The 17,864-nt window shown below is 39.1% G+C and overlaps 1 protein-coding gene across 3 annotated transcripts in view; it reads right to left on the minus strand.

Moving 5' to 3' along the window:
- The window catches only part of CXXC4 (CXXC finger protein 4), a 385,276-nt gene that overhangs the window by 112,806 nt on the left and 254,606 nt on the right, over nt 1–17,864 (minus strand). Inside the window, exon 1 of one of the 3 annotated variants that reach the window (XM_045799238.2) lies at nt 5,669–6,890. The exons of the other annotated variants lie outside the window; for them this stretch is intronic. The gene's annotated coding sequence lies outside the window, so the exon portion shown is untranslated. Of the gene's footprint in view, nt 1–5,668; nt 6,891–17,864 lie in introns of those variants that run through there. 3 annotated transcript variants of the gene reach the window in all.

The raw sequence follows: 17,864 nt of genomic DNA on the forward strand, positions 1-17,864 counted from the left end.
CATACTACCTAATCTGAGTGAAGATTCTGTCACATCCTTTAAACAGACTTGATTTGTCATTCTCAAAGGTTTTGTAACCTCTGGCTATTTTTAGGTGTTATTCAAACTCTGGCTATGTGCTTGACTCCTCACCAGGTTCAACAAGTTTGTAAAAACCTCACCACATGTCTGAGTTAAATTTTTCCAGGCATAGCACATTCCTAGCTTGCCCAGGTTTCAGGCTTGCCCATGATCCATTCTGCTAGAAGAGTTTCCATATCCAAAAATGAGTGGGTAGAAAAGAGGAAATGATCTTAAACTCTCAAACTAGAGGTCTAATTTAGATATAAAAAGACATTTTATGATAGTGAGACTTCTAAGAGACAGGAATGAGGATTATAGAATCTATGACATAAGTCTTTTTAAATAGAACAGGCCCTTTTCTCTCTGGTTTGCTTTAACTTCTCCAAATCCCTTCCAAAATTTTATTCATTTACTTATTTAATTACTCATTTAAAAGAAAGTTATTGAATGCTCACCATATATCAAGTACTGTGTGGATGTCAAAAAGCAGAAGACTTGACTAACTAGGTTTCAGGAAGAGAATATAAAAACCCCTCCAGGTATACACCAAATAAAATTATCAGACTTCTACACATGATATTTGTTCCATCAGAACGCATCTGTAATTTGATACTTCTGTTTCCTTTGTAAGTAACATACCTTTTCCCTATAAGAAATTTTCATAAATTTATGTGTAATTTCTTTGTTGCCTGCGAATGTGGATTCCATGTGGATTAAGACTTGGCTACCACGATATTAAGTTTATCAGCAAATTATTCACAGAAAAAGCATTTTCAACGTTATGGGGACAATTCAGAAATTTCTTTTTCTATGTAAATACCTCAAACACTTTGATTAGCAATCTGCTACTATTAATTTTTAAATTCTCTGTTCAAGCAAAACATAGCCGTCAGGTTCTCACTGCTCATTCTAGTAGTATGGAAATTTACAAATAGTTCCACACGGTTTATAACAATAACATCAGGAACAACAACAACAACAAAGCAATCTCGCAACTGCTTAAAGACAAATGCTTCTAATCATTTTAACTAGTTTTTTTTAGTATTTTCTTCCACACGCCTAAATATACATTGAAAAATTTCTTCATTTTACAGTTTTAGGTATTATTTATTGACTTCTTACTTTGGAAGATGAAAATCTATCTCCTTTATATCACCTGCAACTTTTCTCTCCGCATGCACACACACCTCTCTTTACATCAGCTTCCTAATAACCATATAATAATATTTGGTTGCAGTAATATTCAATTTTAACATTAAAGCTATGTAAATAGTATCATGGTTCAGCTGTATCGTATTATAATGATCCTCTGTACATTCTTTTATATCTACTCTCCCCCTTGTCTTCTTTCTTACTTTTCTCTCTCTGCATACTGCTCTCTTGTTACGGATTTCAGTTTCTCACACCCCAGATCTGCCTCCTACTTCATTTACACCCTTCTGTTGGTAAACGCAGATTCTTGTAACTTCCTAAGAGCAAATGGGATGCAAGTTTCTTTAGATTTTGCGTATCCAATGTTGTCTTTATTATTACACTTACATTTGATTGAGAATTCAACTGCATAGGAGAATTCTATATATTCCCTTTTAAAATGATTTCCCTGGGGCGCCTGGGTGGCTCAGTCTGTTAAGCATCTGACTTCAGCTAAGGTCATGATCTCAGGGTCCTGGGATGGAGCCCCGCATCAGACTCCACACTCAGCGGGGAGTTTGCTTGAGACTCTCTCTCTCTCTTCCCTTCCCCCAGCACATGCCCTCTCTCTCTTTCCCAAATAAATAAAAATTTAAAAAATAAATAAAATAAAATAAAATGACTTCCCTCAGGGTTTTGAAGGCATCTCTGCTTCCCCCCTAGTTTCCAGAGTTACTTTTGAGAAGTCTGATGCTACTATGATTCCCAATCCTTTTATGAAATCTGCTTTTTGTTTTTTCTCATAGTTCTATTTTTATTTTATTTTATTATTTTATTTTTTTTTTTTGAGAGAGAGAGAGAGAGAAAGCACAGGAGTGAGTGAGAGGCAGAGGGAGGGACGAAGGGAGAGGGAGAGAGAGAATCCCAGGCAGACTCCACCCTCAGCATGGAGCCAGATGCGGGGCTGGATCTCACCACCCTGAGATCACAACCTGAGCCAAAGTCAAGAGTTCAAAGCTTCACCGAATGAGTCACCCAGGTGCCCCTCCCATAAAGTTTTAGAATCATCTTTTTGGGCCAGTTATGTGCCAAGATCTTCTAAACAGTTCCTTCCAATCTGAAAATTATCTCCTTAAATTAAAAAAAATATTTTAAAATAGTGTATTTAATAATTTTCTATCCTTAATTTTTTTCAGCGGTCTCTTCTTTAACCTCTATTTGTTGTTTATCTTCTACAGTGAGCTCCTAATTTTATTCTATATCTTTCCCAGTTTGGGAAAGATTTGCTAAACTTCATAATTTAATCCTTTAGATGCTTTGTCCCTGTGGTTATTTCCAAGAGCAATCTTATGTTCCTCTCCCATTTAAAATAGCCTCCTCTTCTTATTTCAAGGGCACAGCATCTTCACTATTTATTGAACACCCCAATTACAAATTTAAAAAAATTTCTACTCTCTGAACTGTTTCATGATTCTTCAAACCTTTTATGTCATTGACTTATTTGTGCTCTGTCTTCCACCTTATGAGACTTTTTTTGCCTTCATGTTTCTGGGGTGCTTCGTTTTCTGTTGGTATTTCAGTTGCTTGGATGCTCTTCTTCCACAGCCTAGGCTTATTTACTGGTTCTCTGCAATGTAAGGCGATCAGCCTGGACCATTATGCTCAATACTTCTAGAATATCTTCTACCAAAAGGAATGCTTTACTTTCCTATCTGGGAAATGTGGTCTTGCCACCCCTGTTCTCAGATTCAAATAGGGAAGGAGTCTCATTCAGAATGTAGATTTTCAGTTAATCTCACTGTTTTCAGCACAAGACTCTCCACCTTTTTAATACAGACTCATTCAGGGATTAAACCTTTGTTTTTCAACCACTGTAGAGGATGTTATGTAACCTGGCTTCTAGGGTTGGAAATGCAAAGTATACTATAATGCTTATAGCAGAACTATGCCTTTCCACATAATTGCAAGGTATTTTTAAGTAGAACTGCAATTGACTTGATCTCCCAACTGGGGAAATAATGTCCTTGAACAGCTCAGCATGGGCAATTGCAAGTTCTTACAGAAGAACATATAAGATACTTGCTAAATTCATATAAAATAACATCAGTAAAATTTAGAATTATATAATGCAATGAACATCAAGTCACAAAAATACCAAATTTTTTACAAATTACCCTAAATCCCTCATAATGATTTCCAGTTCTATTTCTATGATCTCTGTGGTCCTACATCATCCTGCAATCCTACTCAGTTCCCATAATCTCACTGGGTTTAGAGCTTCGAACTTCATTCTTTCCTGCTAAATCCTTTGCTGCCCCTCCCAGGTATTGCTTCTCCTCAACCCCCAGGAGATGCCGGCTCTCCCTTTCTCTTATAATCCCATCTTAATGAGGACATGTTTCTTCATTCTCTATCAGCATCATTTTATCGATGTGCTTAAAAAAGAAAAATCTAGTAGTGCTCCTAGAAATAGAGGACAGAAATCCCTCTCAATTTCAAGACAGGACAATATTTAAAACAGATTCACTGCATCTTCCCTTTCTGGTGAGGTTAGGTATGTTTTGTGAAAATATAAACTTCCCTTTCCTTGGAAGTCTTCAAGCAGAGAGGTGGGCCAAGCATTAAGCTATCTCTCCTCCTGAAATCTCTACCCTAGAGTTGGGTTGCTGATCCAATCAATGGTCCAGAGTACATAAGGTAGGTAACTGCCAACCTACACCATGGCTTCTGGTATTCTTTCAGGCCATTTCAAGTGACCACTTAAGAAAGACCCTGAGTTCAAATCCTGTGTAGAGAAAAACTTATAAATATATTAAAGAGGATGGGTTGGGAAAGAAAATAAGTGGACTCTGTCTCTGTCTCTGTCTCTCTCTCTCTCACCCCCCCCCCACCTTTGGCAGTTAAAAATCTGACCAAATGCTTCTTAGTAGCTCCTAGTTGCTATGAGGGTGTAAAGGAAGATCGCTGATCTCTAAGGTAACTAGGGACCAAGTCAAACAAAGCCTAGAGGTTAAAGTCAACAGTTTTACATTAAAGGGAAATGGTATCCTGTACTGGCTCTGAAGTACAGGTGTCCCATAATCTCTGAGCCCAACAGCCTTAACTGAACAGGTTGTATTTAGAGCATCGCAGTTCAAAACTCTCAGCCAAACTCTCAATTTGTTCTCTCGATATAGCTTGCTTGGAATTATATAAGTAAATGTTTCAAATACAAGAGAAATTGAGGCAGAAAAGACAAGAAGTCTTTGAGAAAGATACTTCTGTTTGTATCTGGGCTGGTGGGGGAAGGCCAGGAGTCAGGCTCATGGTTTTCCCTGATGTGTATTTTATTTTATTTTATTTTATTTTATTTTATTTTATTTTATTTTATGTATTTTAAGAGAGAGAGCATGCATGTGGGAGGGGAAGAAGGAGAGGGGAAAACGAGGGAGAGAGAGAGAATGAAAGAGAGAGAGAGAGAGAAAGAATATCCCAGGCAGGCTCCGCACCCAGCATGGAGCCTAACGTGGGGCTTGATCTCACGACCCTGAGATCATGACCTGAGCCAAAATCAAGAGTCATATGCTTAAACAACTGAGCCACCCAGGCACCCCCCTGATGTGTCTTTAAATAGAACTAAGGCCCTGATGCTGAATATTTCAGATGTTAGGGTCTACGGTAGTTTCCTTTCAACAACGTGTTTCCGACAATGCAGGGTACAAATACAAATAATATATTATTCTGCACACGTATGTATTTCCTTCCTTCTCTCTTGCTACCTCATTCATCCTTTCCATCTTTTCAATCTACGTCCCACTCAATGCCACATCTCGCATGGAAGAAACACAAGTTCCTAATGAGAAAGTGCAGGATTTAAAATCAGAAGACTTACGACTCCTCAGCTTTTATCACCTAACAGCTGTGAAAATGAGAAGAATCACTGAACCCCTGTGAGCCTAATTCCGACTCTGTAAAATGGGAATAATCACCATACCATCTGAAGATCAGTGCTGAAGATCAAATATGACATTCATGAAAGCATTGTTCATGGTAAAGTGTTATTAACAGTCTTCAGAGTTTGAAGGAAATAAGGATTTATAGGCATATGAATGGCAAAAGTACCAACTTGACCTCACCAAGGTACAGAGATGTCTTTGTTTAAGTTCATTTTTTAAAATACAAACTTTAGGTTGGATTTTCTACCAATTTTGATAGAATGTGGAAAATGTCAGTCCCAATGATATTTAATACTAAGCAAATTTGGTAACGTTACAATAGCAAATAGTATGAAGATGCATTTTAATTACCAATTCTTTCCTCTAATTCATCAAAAAGAATATTATAACAGCCAATGTTTTTGAGTGCTTAGTATATTCTAGGCAGTGTTCTAAGCGACTTATGTGTATCATCTCATTAAGCCATTATAATAGCCCTAAGAGGTACTGTTGCCACTTTACTGATGGAGAAACTGAAGCACAAAGAAGCAATTACTCACCTCACGGAGAAGCAACAGTGTCGGGGCTGGAACACAGACATCAGCCCCCAGAGTCTGGATTCATAACAAGTGGACCATACGACCTCCCCGTTTGACTGGGCCCTACATCCTGAGCGCATAATCAGGGAGAGTCGGAACGAAAAGATGCTAAGACATGATTTAGTCTATCCTCCCTCCGGTGGAGAAACAAACGGAGGCCGTCTCTTATGACATTGCTGAGAGATTGTCCCGCGGCCTCTGTCACGCGGACACGTTCAGAATTCAGCTGGTCGGCCTCAGCCAGCTCTGGGTGGTAGCAAAACAAGGTGAAGGAGGTTTCCTGGCAACTAGAACAGCAACCTTGGCCTAACAGCCCGGCCCTCGATTTTTCTCTCCCTCAATTCCCTCATACATGTCTTTCTTTCTTTCCCAAATATCTGCCTCTTGCCTTCCACGAGATAAATAAACAGAATTAAAGCTTGTTTTCTGGGCCGGAAAGAAGTTACCTTTAGAATTTGATATTCTCGGTTGTTAGAATTCCCCTCCCCCACCTCCGTCTTAAATAGATGTAGGTCGCATGTTTTCAAAAAGTAAGTGAAAATTACATTCCTTTCCGTTGGATTATCACTTTGGAAAACGTGGGCATACCCTTTGAGAAGAGCTGTTCTGTGAAACTCGGGTCAAGGGTCCCGATTCCAAGTTCTACCTTCGGCTGGGGGACCCGGACCCCACTTCCCTGGGCTCCCCTGAGGCGGCAGGTGAGTGATGGAGTCAAGCATCAAGGACAAAAGAGGCACCTTCTTCCTGACGCTGTTTGTCTCCCAGGTAAAATGAGAAATCAAATGCTCTCCTCTCCCTGCAGCACTGTCCCCTCTGAACATGACATTAACTCCAATAACGAGCCTGGTGGAGAAGGGGTGATTAGTAGATGGGCCCCACCGGCTGGGCTCCAGGACCTGGAAGCGGGGCGGGGGAGGGGCCGCGCTTGCGGCGGAGGAAAAGCTCCTAGCGGTGGGGGCGGGGAGAGCCCAGACTGTCAACATCTCGCCTGTTGCCTAGAAGCAGCGGCAGCAAACAATCCGGAGCTGCTCCTAGGTTTTCAAAATTTCCTTTAGACGCAGGGCTCTGTTTCTTTTTAAAATATGCGGCCATTTTCTAAGGTCATCGGCACACATGCGACGTGTGCGTATCTATCCTAATAATTTCCTAGTCCCCGTGTGTAATTGCTCACCCAAAGTGCTCAATTATTGTTTAACAAAACCCTGTTAACGTGAGTACATTAATCCTGGGGCTTTTATAAGCCTTTTAATGACTACTCTGTATTGAGCCACTCATATTTGTGAGAATCAACAGAAATGAAAAGATACGCGGCTTTGTTTATTGGGAAATTTTATAATTCCTGAATGACAGTTTTCTGAAACAAGCCATGATGAAGGACGGGAGTTACGTATTAGAAATTGGTTTAAAATGTGGTAACAGTAATATTATAAGCTGTCTCTGCAGAAATGAACTATGAAATACCACACGCACATACAGCAAGAAAAGGGCAGGGTGGTAATAGTGGAAGATTTTAATTACCTACGCATAGGACAGGATTACATCAGGTGGAGAAGTAGGGCTGGATCTGGTGCAAAGCTGCTTTCTCATTTAATGTGTACCTCAATCCGAAAAGGGAGAAAAGAGGGCCACAGTTAGGATTAAATAATACTTAGGACTCAAAGAAAAGAGAGAATAAGGAAAGCAGTGATTAAATCTCATTACGTGTATGATTTAATCCCAAATAGAAGCTAGAGGTGTTTAGAGACAACACGGAAATTTAGGAAGACAGAAAATAAAATACAGCATGTAATCATTAATTCAAAAAGAGACAAGCCACTGAATTAAGGTCAGGGTAAATTGCAAGGAAGTGGTTTTTAAAAACATAGCATCACCCAGAATGCCAGTCCCACTAATAAGTGGTAAATTTGTTTAGCATTTTACAAGATCAAAGTGGAAAAGTGACGTCTCTAGAATGATGCCGCCAAGAAAAGGCTCTCCCTCCGTTTTTCAAGATCCAAAATTTTTAAAGGAATAGAAAATCAAATCCTCTCTACTTTGGAAGGGAACTCTAAAAGGACCCAGGAGAGAAAAAGAGGCAAAGAAATTACCAAATCAGAGGACAAACCTCTTTTATGACATTAAAAGCACACAACCCAGCAAGGCATCCGTAGGGCCATTAAGGGGATGAGTGGGAAGCCAGTGACAGATGAGGCTGCCGTTGCTGAGAGCCTGAATGAATTCTCTGCCTGCGTATTTACGAAAGAAGCTGAAGGTCACGTCCCGGAAACCGGGATACATTTTCTTGAGGGGAAAAGTGAAATGTTAAAAGGATTTTATGATCACACAAGAGCAGATAGTTGGGCAATTATAACTATTAAAAGTTGACAGGGCACAAGACCCAGATTAAGTATGTCACAGAAATCTGAAAGAAGTGCAAAGGAAACAGGAAATGCCTTCAGCAGCGTTTCTTGAGAGCGTGCTCAGGAGAGCGGAGAATCAGTGGACTAGGGACTCTTCTAGGACTAGGTGTTTAAAAGAAATCCTCGGCATCTTTAGAAATCTAGCCACCAACAACTGAGTCACGGTTGAAAAGTGGGTAGTGTCAATCCTCGTTTTGCAGTCTGCAGAAATACGTAGTCTAGTGAAGAGTTAACATTAGCTTGATAAATCACAAATAATAGGCATTTTCACAGAAAGAGGGCATTTAGGCACCATTCCACACAGGCCAAAAAGGATGTAAGCACTGCTTCTGAAGTTCCTTATGATAGTGAGTTTCCTCTGTACTCTAGCTGCATTAAATGAGGTCATATAAAAGGAAACCAGAGCAAATCCGAACTACCCTTAGACCCAGGGAACGTGTGTATTGCGATATGGAAAGGAAGGACTTTGGGAACTACTGCCATCGCTGCTTTCCTCATCACCATCGTCTTCAGGCCGACTCTTAAACACGTACTTGTCTAGGAGACACTTCAGCAAGGGAGCAGGCTGCTGGGGGTGCCTTTCCCTCCCTGTTGCAGGGTCTGGATTTCACACTGGTTCATCTCGTCCTTTTCCGTCATTATGTTACCAACTATCATGTCAGCATATTAGTTTTAAAAACCAAAATAAAAATGTTCCACTTCTGAAGCTGTGCTTAGAGTAGATAACTGCTCCATCCACCAGCCTCCGGCTGTGTTTTGATGAACCAATAAAAATAGTCACAGCACTGTGGAGTTAAAATCTGAAGGAAAAATGGCATTACTTAATGTCCATTAATCACTTACGAACTGTATTTTCTTTCTTTTCCATCCTTCCTTCCTCCCTTCTTTCCTTCTTTCCTTCCTGTTTCTCCTTACCTGCCAATATTTATTACATTTCCTTACCAAACTGTACGATTTAACAATAAGGCATGCAAACATGTATTATTGCCCTCAAATAATTCCCAGTGTTGTGGCAATATCAACAGTGTGATGGCAGCGAAAATAGCACAAAGCCCAGGGTACCCAGAACCACTTAAGGAAGTATGTAAGACAGCCCCAGGCTAGTCAGGGACAGGGTGGGGTGGAGAAGAAAGCTGTAGGTGTTAACCAAGTGAAGGAGACTGTGAAAAAGGATATTGTAAACGTGAAGAGTGTATTTACAGGGGCTGGGAGGGGAAATAACACAGTGAACTACAAAATGACATGACTAGATTATTCCCTCAGCTGTATTTTTATATTTCTTTTCTACCAAACGCTATTACACTAACTACCTTTCTTATTGAATTGAAGTTCTTGTATCTTCTTAGAAAAGAACAAAAGCAGGAAACAGAACAAAGTGAGAGCTGGCTGATTTAGAAAAAATATACAATAAAAGTGCTCATAAATTTCAGAAATATATGCACTTCAGTTTAACCTTTTAATTAATGACCTGGAAAGCCATAATATAAAAGTGAAATTTCTGTGGCTTACCAATAGAAAGAAAGAAAGAAAGAAAGAAAGAAAGAAAGAAAGAAAGAAAGAAAGAAAGAAAGAAAGAAAGAAAGAAAAGAAAGAAAGAAAGAAAGAAAGAAAGAAAGAAAGAAAGAAAGAAAGAAAGAAAGAAAGAAAGAAGGAAAGAAGGAAAGAAAGAGAGAGAAATACGGTGAAGAGAGGTAACAATATCGACATGTTTCAAAGCATCAGGCTCTGTAGACCTAAAGGAGCAGGAAATAGTTCATGCAAGAAAGAGGACTAGCTGGGGCCAGCGATCATAACATTGAATAAAAGAGTGACAGCAGAAAAATAATGCTTCCTAATTTTTCTTAACAAACCATCACATTAGATTCAGATGTAGAATTTAGTGATTCATCACTTATGTATGACACTTAGTACTCATCACAAGTGCCCTCCTTAATCCACGTCACCTGTTTACCCCATCCCCCACCCACTTCCCCTCCAGCAACCCTCAGTTTGTTCTCTATAGTTAAGAGTCTGTTTCTTGGTTTGCCTGTTTTTTTTTCTCCCCTCTGTTCATTTGTTGTTGTTTTTAATTCCACATATGAGTGAAATCATAATCTATTAGAAACTAGTGAAATTATTCTTGCAAAGTACTCAACATCATCCCCTTCTAGTTCTAAAGCTCTGTGAGACTTGAGACCTGAATACACAGCCATTGTTCCTCATCAAGCGCCTATAGCAGAGTCCTGCCAGGAAGTTGGCTTTGCACCATCAGCTTGGACTACTTTCTTTCTTTTTTCTTTTTCTTTTTCTTTTTCTTCTCTTCTCTTTTCTTTCTCTCTTTTTCTTTCTTTCTTTCTTTCTTTCTTTCTTTCTTTCTTTCTTTCTTTCTTTCTTTTTTTCTTTCTTTCTTTCTTTCTTTCTTTCTTTCTTTCATCAATTTTATTTATTTATTTTGAGAGAGAGTGAGAGCTTGAGTGGAGGGAGGGGCAGAGGGAGAGGGAGAGAAAAACCTCAAGCAGATTCCACGCCCAGCATGGAGATCCATGTGGGGTTCTATCCCACGACCCTGAGATCATGACCTGAGCGGAAATCAAAAATCGGAAGCTCAAGCAAATGAGCCACCCAGGCGCCCTAGCTTTAACTTTCTTACCATCTTCACCTGAATGGACAGTGGAGTCACTGTGCTTACTCACGTTCCTCAATCTTAGCGAGCATCAGCAAGCAGGGTTCTCAGAAAATGGGAACTGTTTTCAGTACCCCCGAGTCTCCTTTTTGCTTCCTGCTTCCGTATCTTTGTTTAATCTGGTTTCCTTCTAACCATGTATCAAGCCCTGCATCTTGGAGAAACACCTCTAATCACTTCTCTACAGCACATCATGTGCCAACTCTACCTGGGTTATTTCCTACTAAGTAAGTCATCACTAATTGCAGAAGACAAATCTTTATCCCTAAGTAAGGGGAATTTCAAAGCACACTGAGCAAGATGAAAGAAATTTGTCTGGAAGGACTGGGAAGGGACTGCTATGGGACTTCTCAGAGGCCCTGTAAATATGACACTAAAAATATCGAACATTCAGTACCACAGTGCTGTAATGCTAGAGTCCTGCACAAGTTGGCCAATATTTATATTTTAGTTGCTAGATCATAGACTATCCACGTTTATAAATCAAAATACATGAAAGCAACTTATTTCATCTACCTGACTCAGAAAGTAGGCTCCCTACTGAAAAGAAAAAAAATGTTTGCATGCCACCTATGTTCTTTCTCTGCTGGTTTGATTTCAAACCAGAAGTGGGTTATACCAAATAATACTAAATTTTTAGAAATCATATGTACTAAATGATTAATTAATTGATGAGTTGCAAATAAAAATAGGGTCTATGAGTCACTTTAATTCTCAGACAGGTAATCGAGGAACAAAAATATCAATTGATCAATACATATAAGTGATTAAGAACACGGAGCTGATATCAGCAAATTGGAGCTCGGGTCAAAGACTGCCTTTGACTTGCTTTCTGACCTTTGGCAAATCAATCAAAATTCATCTTTACTCACATGCTACACCTTTAAAAATGAAGACTTTTATTTTTAAATCTCCCTATCCACCCAAACAATTGCTGAAACTTAAGAGATGAACCTTAAAAACAAACCATATGATAAGCATTACTTTAAAGTAATGCTATACATGGCAGAGCCTTATAAATATTTGTGAAAGAAAGGAACATTTCTGGAAACAATACCTGGATAAATTAAGAAATTGTCTCTCCTGGAAGGAATGGACGCCTAAAGCCAAAATACAAGAGTGAAAATGTTTGAGATATTGACACATATCTAGGCATGGTTTCTGAAAGAAAAGTTTCCATTAACTGTTGTCAACATCCTGTTCATGTCTCGCCCTTGTTTGCAGCCCTGGTTGCATCGCTGCTGATGCCAAGGCAAGAGCCAGAACGATGCTTTAGTCGGCGTGTGCTAGTTCTGTCCAAAGAATGGCTTTCCATCAAGTAGCACATGCTTTGGTCATTCTGAAGTCTCTACAAATTTCATGCACACTTTCTTTCCAGACACATTTTAGTCTGATTTTCTCAAGCAACAATTTTTAGATATTGAATACTATGTGTAAATTGTAAAAAAAAAAAAAAAAAAAAAAAAATTATTTGTTACAAGACAAAAAGTAATTAAATAAAAGATGCTTTATAAGTATTTCAAAAATAATTTTACAAATTCTCCATAGTTTTTAGCATCTGGATATACATAGTCCATCTCCAACCTCCAGCACCAAGTGTCAATTGTGTCTAGGAATATTCATCCCTATACAATTTACAAATATTTCTGAATTCAAAAAATATTAGAGAAATAATTTATAACCATATTCCTAAAAATAGCTAGGAATAGTCAGAGAAATATTTTTTTTAAAGTCCAGATTTGAGATTAAGCCTGTTCACATGGACAAAAATTGAATTTTAATAGCCCTCCCCCTTCCCCACAAAGATCATTTGGGTTGGCTGCTATTCTATTCTAAACATTATTTTAATTTGCATGTGGTATTTTCATAACAGTATGTTGGGAATTAACCAAGCATAGTTGCCACTATAATATGCTTGACAATGTGTAGACTATATGCTCAATCATCTGTGTTTGGCTACACTACCTATGATCACTCTGCAAGTTTCCATGGTACTGACGCTGTAAACCCCAAATTTAAACAGTTATATCAAATTTTCCAAACTGTGTAACTCTATCACATTAGATAATGTCTAAAGTCCTTAAAAATATACCACCACATGGGAAGTTTTCACATTTGTCCAGTTTTAGAAAGACCCCAGTGTGAGGAAAGCCCAAGGAAGAGGCTAAGGTAAGTAGTGGGAACGATGGGACCCCTCCTGCCCTTGATCTAGGTCTCTATCTGACTGACAGATCAGAGTCCTCTTAGATTGACCCTGCAAGAAGGGCAGCAGAACTAGCAACTGATCTTGAGAACAAGGTGGACGATGCCATTAGATAATATTTATTAATATGGGAAGTCATTTAAATGCATTGTTAAAATGGAAGAGGCAAATTATAGAATAGTATGCACAGCAATTCATCATTTAAGGAATAAAAAAAATTTTAAGTACCTATAAGCGTGGCTGAGTAAAGATTATCTCTAAGTGATGGAGTTATTAAGATTTTTGCTTTATATGTAATTTTTAATATTACTACAACAAACATTGTTCTGTCAGAAGTGGTATTTTTAACTTTAAAAATAAAATTTTTGTTCTCTCCCCTGAGATACTCCTTTAACATGCAAATTTGATATTTAGATGTAAATTTCCCTTCATGTTTCATGTGTATTTATTTGTAATGTATAGATTAGATAAATAAATATATCTAGTAACTAAGGACAGATTTACATGTATATAAAATTAGCTGTATCTTTTAACCTAACTATTCAATAGCAACCAATTTTGCTGAGACCCTTAAGTTAATTTTATAACATGCTAATAATAGGGATATACTTTTGACTTTTTAAACTAATAAGCTCATCTAAAACTAATAGTTACTGGTTTGTTTCTCCAATTATATGCAGAGATTCTTAGAATCATAAAATTGTTTGGGACTGAAAGAGATCATTCAGTGTAACCCATTAATTTTACAGATAAGGATGCTGAGGTTCAAAGAGACTAAGAAATGACCCAAGGTCACTTATTTAGTTCACTGCAGCCACGTTTTCTGACGTTGAGTCCATTTAAGGTCACAGTGTATACAAAAGAGCCAGAGAGAATTTACTTTTTCCCTCTGAAATTGTTTGCTTTACTTTATTTGAAATTCTGAAGTTGTCTTTATTTAATTTTAAAGTACTTAGTTTATCCCTTTAAAATGTGTCTTTTAATCTTAATAAATTGCTTCAAAGGAAACCACATTGAAGGCACTCATAGTTGTAAAAATGTATATTAAATATAAAGCTATGGCTTTAAAAAAAGTTTTGATCTTATGTTCTGATTCCATTTTGCTGATTTGTTGAATTTTCAAGAGCAGTTTTAAAGATTTCGATTTAAAGGTCAAGTGGTGTAAATGCATGTGTCTGACAGTCTTACATATGAATGGTTCAAAAATAACTTAGTGTTACACACACAAACACACACACATACATATAGTTACAACCATACATTTAGCTCATTTTATAATAAGTGATATTGAGTATGATAATCTATTTTAACTGTTTTACATGAGGAATAACTTGAAACATTGATCACACCTAGGAAGCAATGTGGTATAATGGAAGGGCTTTGGAGTCTTAAACACGTGGGATTCCAATTCACCCATCAATATTCAGACTTTGAGGTAAATTGTCCAACTTCTCTTAGTCTGTTTCCTTATCTGAAAGTAGGATTTAGATCTACCTAGAAGTATTTTTGAATGATAAGAAATCTTACATAAAGCACCTAGATTATTGAAGGACACATAGAAAACATTCAATACATTCAGTGCATCTTATTTTTAATTTAAAGTTTATATAAAGAATGCATGAGAAATATTCTTTTTGAATGCCAATTAATCTATAATTTCTTTCCATTTATACTCATTTGATTATTCACCATTATGATGACAGGTTACAGTCTCATTTTATTCCACAGCTCAGCAGACCAGGAAAGAGCAGATTCCAAGGAAGACCTGCTCTCCTCTGAGGAGAATAGGAAGCTTCCAAAAAGGATATACTATCTATTTTATATTTAAGAAGTTCAGTCATCTTCTTCCATGTGCAGAGATAGCCAGATTGTGAATGATTCCAAAAAATATCAAATGTATAAGGTTTCTTAAAAATTTGTTAGTCATCAGACTTCACATGAATGCACAATACATATTGCTGAGGATACAGGTGTGAACGGTTTTTATCTCTGAAGAAGTGTGAATAGCAAACTAAGGAAGACACAACAGCTATCCCTGATTATTTAAATGGCTGTCCAGGGGCACCTGAGTGGCTCAGTCGGTTAAGTGTCTGCCTTCAGCTCAGGTCATGATGCCAGAGTCCCGGGATCGAGCACAGTGTAGGGCTCCTTGCTCCATGGGGAGTGCTTCTCCTTCAACCTCTCCTCCTTCCTCTGCTCTCTCTCTCTCAAATAAATAAATAAATAAATAATCTTTAAAAAAGTAAATAAATGTCTGTCATGTTGTAGCAACCAGGTTGCCAGCAACAGAAAAGGACTTTGAATGGCTTAAGCAGAAAGCAAATTGTGGAGACTGTACTGGGTAACTAACAAAACCACTGGTAAGGCTACAGAACCAGGCCTGGACACCGGACATGAACAAGGAAGGCTTAGTAGCAGCCAGGTTCCCATCCCAAATTATCCCACAAAACCAGTCCAATGAGCACCCACTACTGGACATGGGACCCCACAGCTTGTACTGCTATCACCCCAGCTCTGAGCCCTGAACACTGCACTTCTCTCCTGCAGGCCACCCTTAGAAACATAACCCTACAGCTGCAACCAGGCCACTGCTTGCTTCTCCACTGCACGCTCTGTGGTCCCCCCTTTCTTAGTCACTAGCACCAGATTTAAAGTTGAGCTAATGGAGACGGGGAATAAATATTTCTGCCTTTGCCTCTCCCTTAGCCGCCCCCCTTCACAAATCAGTGAATTCTCTAAATACGGGAAGAGTTCAAATGTTGGGCAGCCAAGGAAATATACAAAATAATCCACTACATAAGTGGAAGGGGGAGGAGAGTTTTTCTGAGTCTCTACAACAGAGAGTAGGACTAGGAAGTTACATGTGGGGTGGGGGGGAAAGGGAGGAGTTGGGGTTTGCAGATTTAAACGTGATAAGAAATAACACAAAATATGGCGCCGGGGTGGCACAGCGGTTAAGCGTCTGCCTTCGGCTCAAGGCATGATTCTGGCGTTACAGGATCGATCCCCACGTCAGGCTTCTCTGCTGGGAGCCTGCTTCTTCCTCTCCCACTCCCCCCTGCTTGTGTTCCCTCTCTCGTTGGCTGTCTCTCTCTCTGTCAAATAAATAAATAAAATCTTAAAAAAAAAAAAAGAAATAACACAAAATAAAATTATTAAAGAATGAAATAATAACTCTAGAAAGGTGGGAACTCCATGCTACTTATGGAGTTCAAGTCAGAGCTATGTGGTCATCAGAAAAGAGTGCTGTTAAAAAAAAAAATCCACAATGGCTGTCAAAATTCTTATGATTCTATCCTTCTGATGAGATTAGGATTCTGACTCAGGTTATGTTTTTTGTCTGTTTCTACCCTATCTTAGGTTATGGTTGGTTGCAAATATCTCCAGGGGCCTGGGACAGCCAGAGCTCCCACCTTCCTGTGCGTCACCAGCCAAACTTAGTGAACTCCCAGCCGATCAAGGGAGCTGAACAAATAGCATCTTTTTTTTTTTTTTAAGATTTTATTTATTTATTCGACAGAGATAGAGATAGCCAGCGAGAGAGGGCAGGGGGAGTGGGAGAGGAAGAAGCAGGCTCCTAGCGGAGGAGCCTGATGTGGGGCTCGATCCCAGAACGCCGGGATTGCGCCCTGGGCCGAAGGCAGACGCTTAACCGCTGTACCACCCAGGCGCCCCCACAAATAGCATCTTTTATGTCCACTGTGACATGGATATGACCAAGAAACTGAATCCAAGGAGATAAAGGTCACAATTTTTACAAACTTAACAGTATATATTTCTGTGGTATATATCTCTATCTAGCTATATGAAATATACATATGTATGATATGTGTCATGTGATCCATGTGATATATAATATATATGTCATATTTCCTATGTAAAGTAAAGGTGATAGTGGGGTAAATCTGCAAGCAGACAGTATAGATTATAAATAATAACAATAAAGCTAATAGATCACTCGCTAACATTTATACAAAAAGTGTAATCAGACCCCTAACTTTTAGATGCAATTAGTATTTGCAAGGCTTCATAATTACTTAGGCTTCTGAATTTGGTTATTAATAATAATGGCACTACTCATAATAACATAGTTATTGCACTGTTAAGTGCTTCAGCACTATTTTAAGTGTGTAAGTATATCATCTAATTTGATCATCACAGCAACACAATAAGTTTTTTATCCTCGTTAACAGATGAAGACATAGCCTTGAAGCCACGGACCCATGGCGTCCAGCTTTGCAGAGCCAGCGCGAGATGCAGTCCGCAATGGAGTGTCTGACTCCAGCATCCCTGCTCTCAGCGATGCCCACCAGCTACCGTGCACTTGTGCGTCTTTTCTGATCGCCATGCCCTAGGCTTCCTGGCGCTGCTTCTCAGCCACCAACAGCCGCTCTATTTCTTGATGCACAACTTCAGTACGTGGTCGAGGCACTTACGTTGTCCACCTGCTGTCATCCACCCAGCAGTAAGTACGCAGTTTACAGCTCTCACCTCTCTCTTAGCGCAGATCCCTCCCGATAGATAACAGTGCAAGGAGCGTCCCTTTAATAGTGAGAGAGCAGCGGCCTCCAGATCCTCTTGGTTGGATGTCCCCCATATTCTGCATAACCCACAGAAAATGCACATACGACCTCTCAGGAAGCTGCTGGGGCATCAAAGTTGAACTTGAGAAAGCCATAGGGGAGAGGTTTCAGAGGAATCTGATGTTTAGCACCAGAAGACGGAACGCTTAGCAATAGCACACAACTTTGCACAAACTAGTTGCACTCACAGCAGTTTTAAAATTACTCCTGTCAAATGCCACAGGGCCCACGAGTAAGGCAAACATAGCTGAAGACGGCATCTCCTTCTACCCAATGCAGAAATCCACTTCGCAACACCCATGACGGATGA

This window comes from Ursus americanus, chromosome 13, assembly GCF_024610735.1.
Source record: "Ursus americanus isolate L20-20 chromosome 13, mUrsAme1.1.p, whole genome shotgun sequence".
In the NCBI taxonomy this organism is placed as follows: domain Eukaryota; kingdom Metazoa; phylum Chordata; class Mammalia; order Carnivora; family Ursidae; genus Ursus; species Ursus americanus.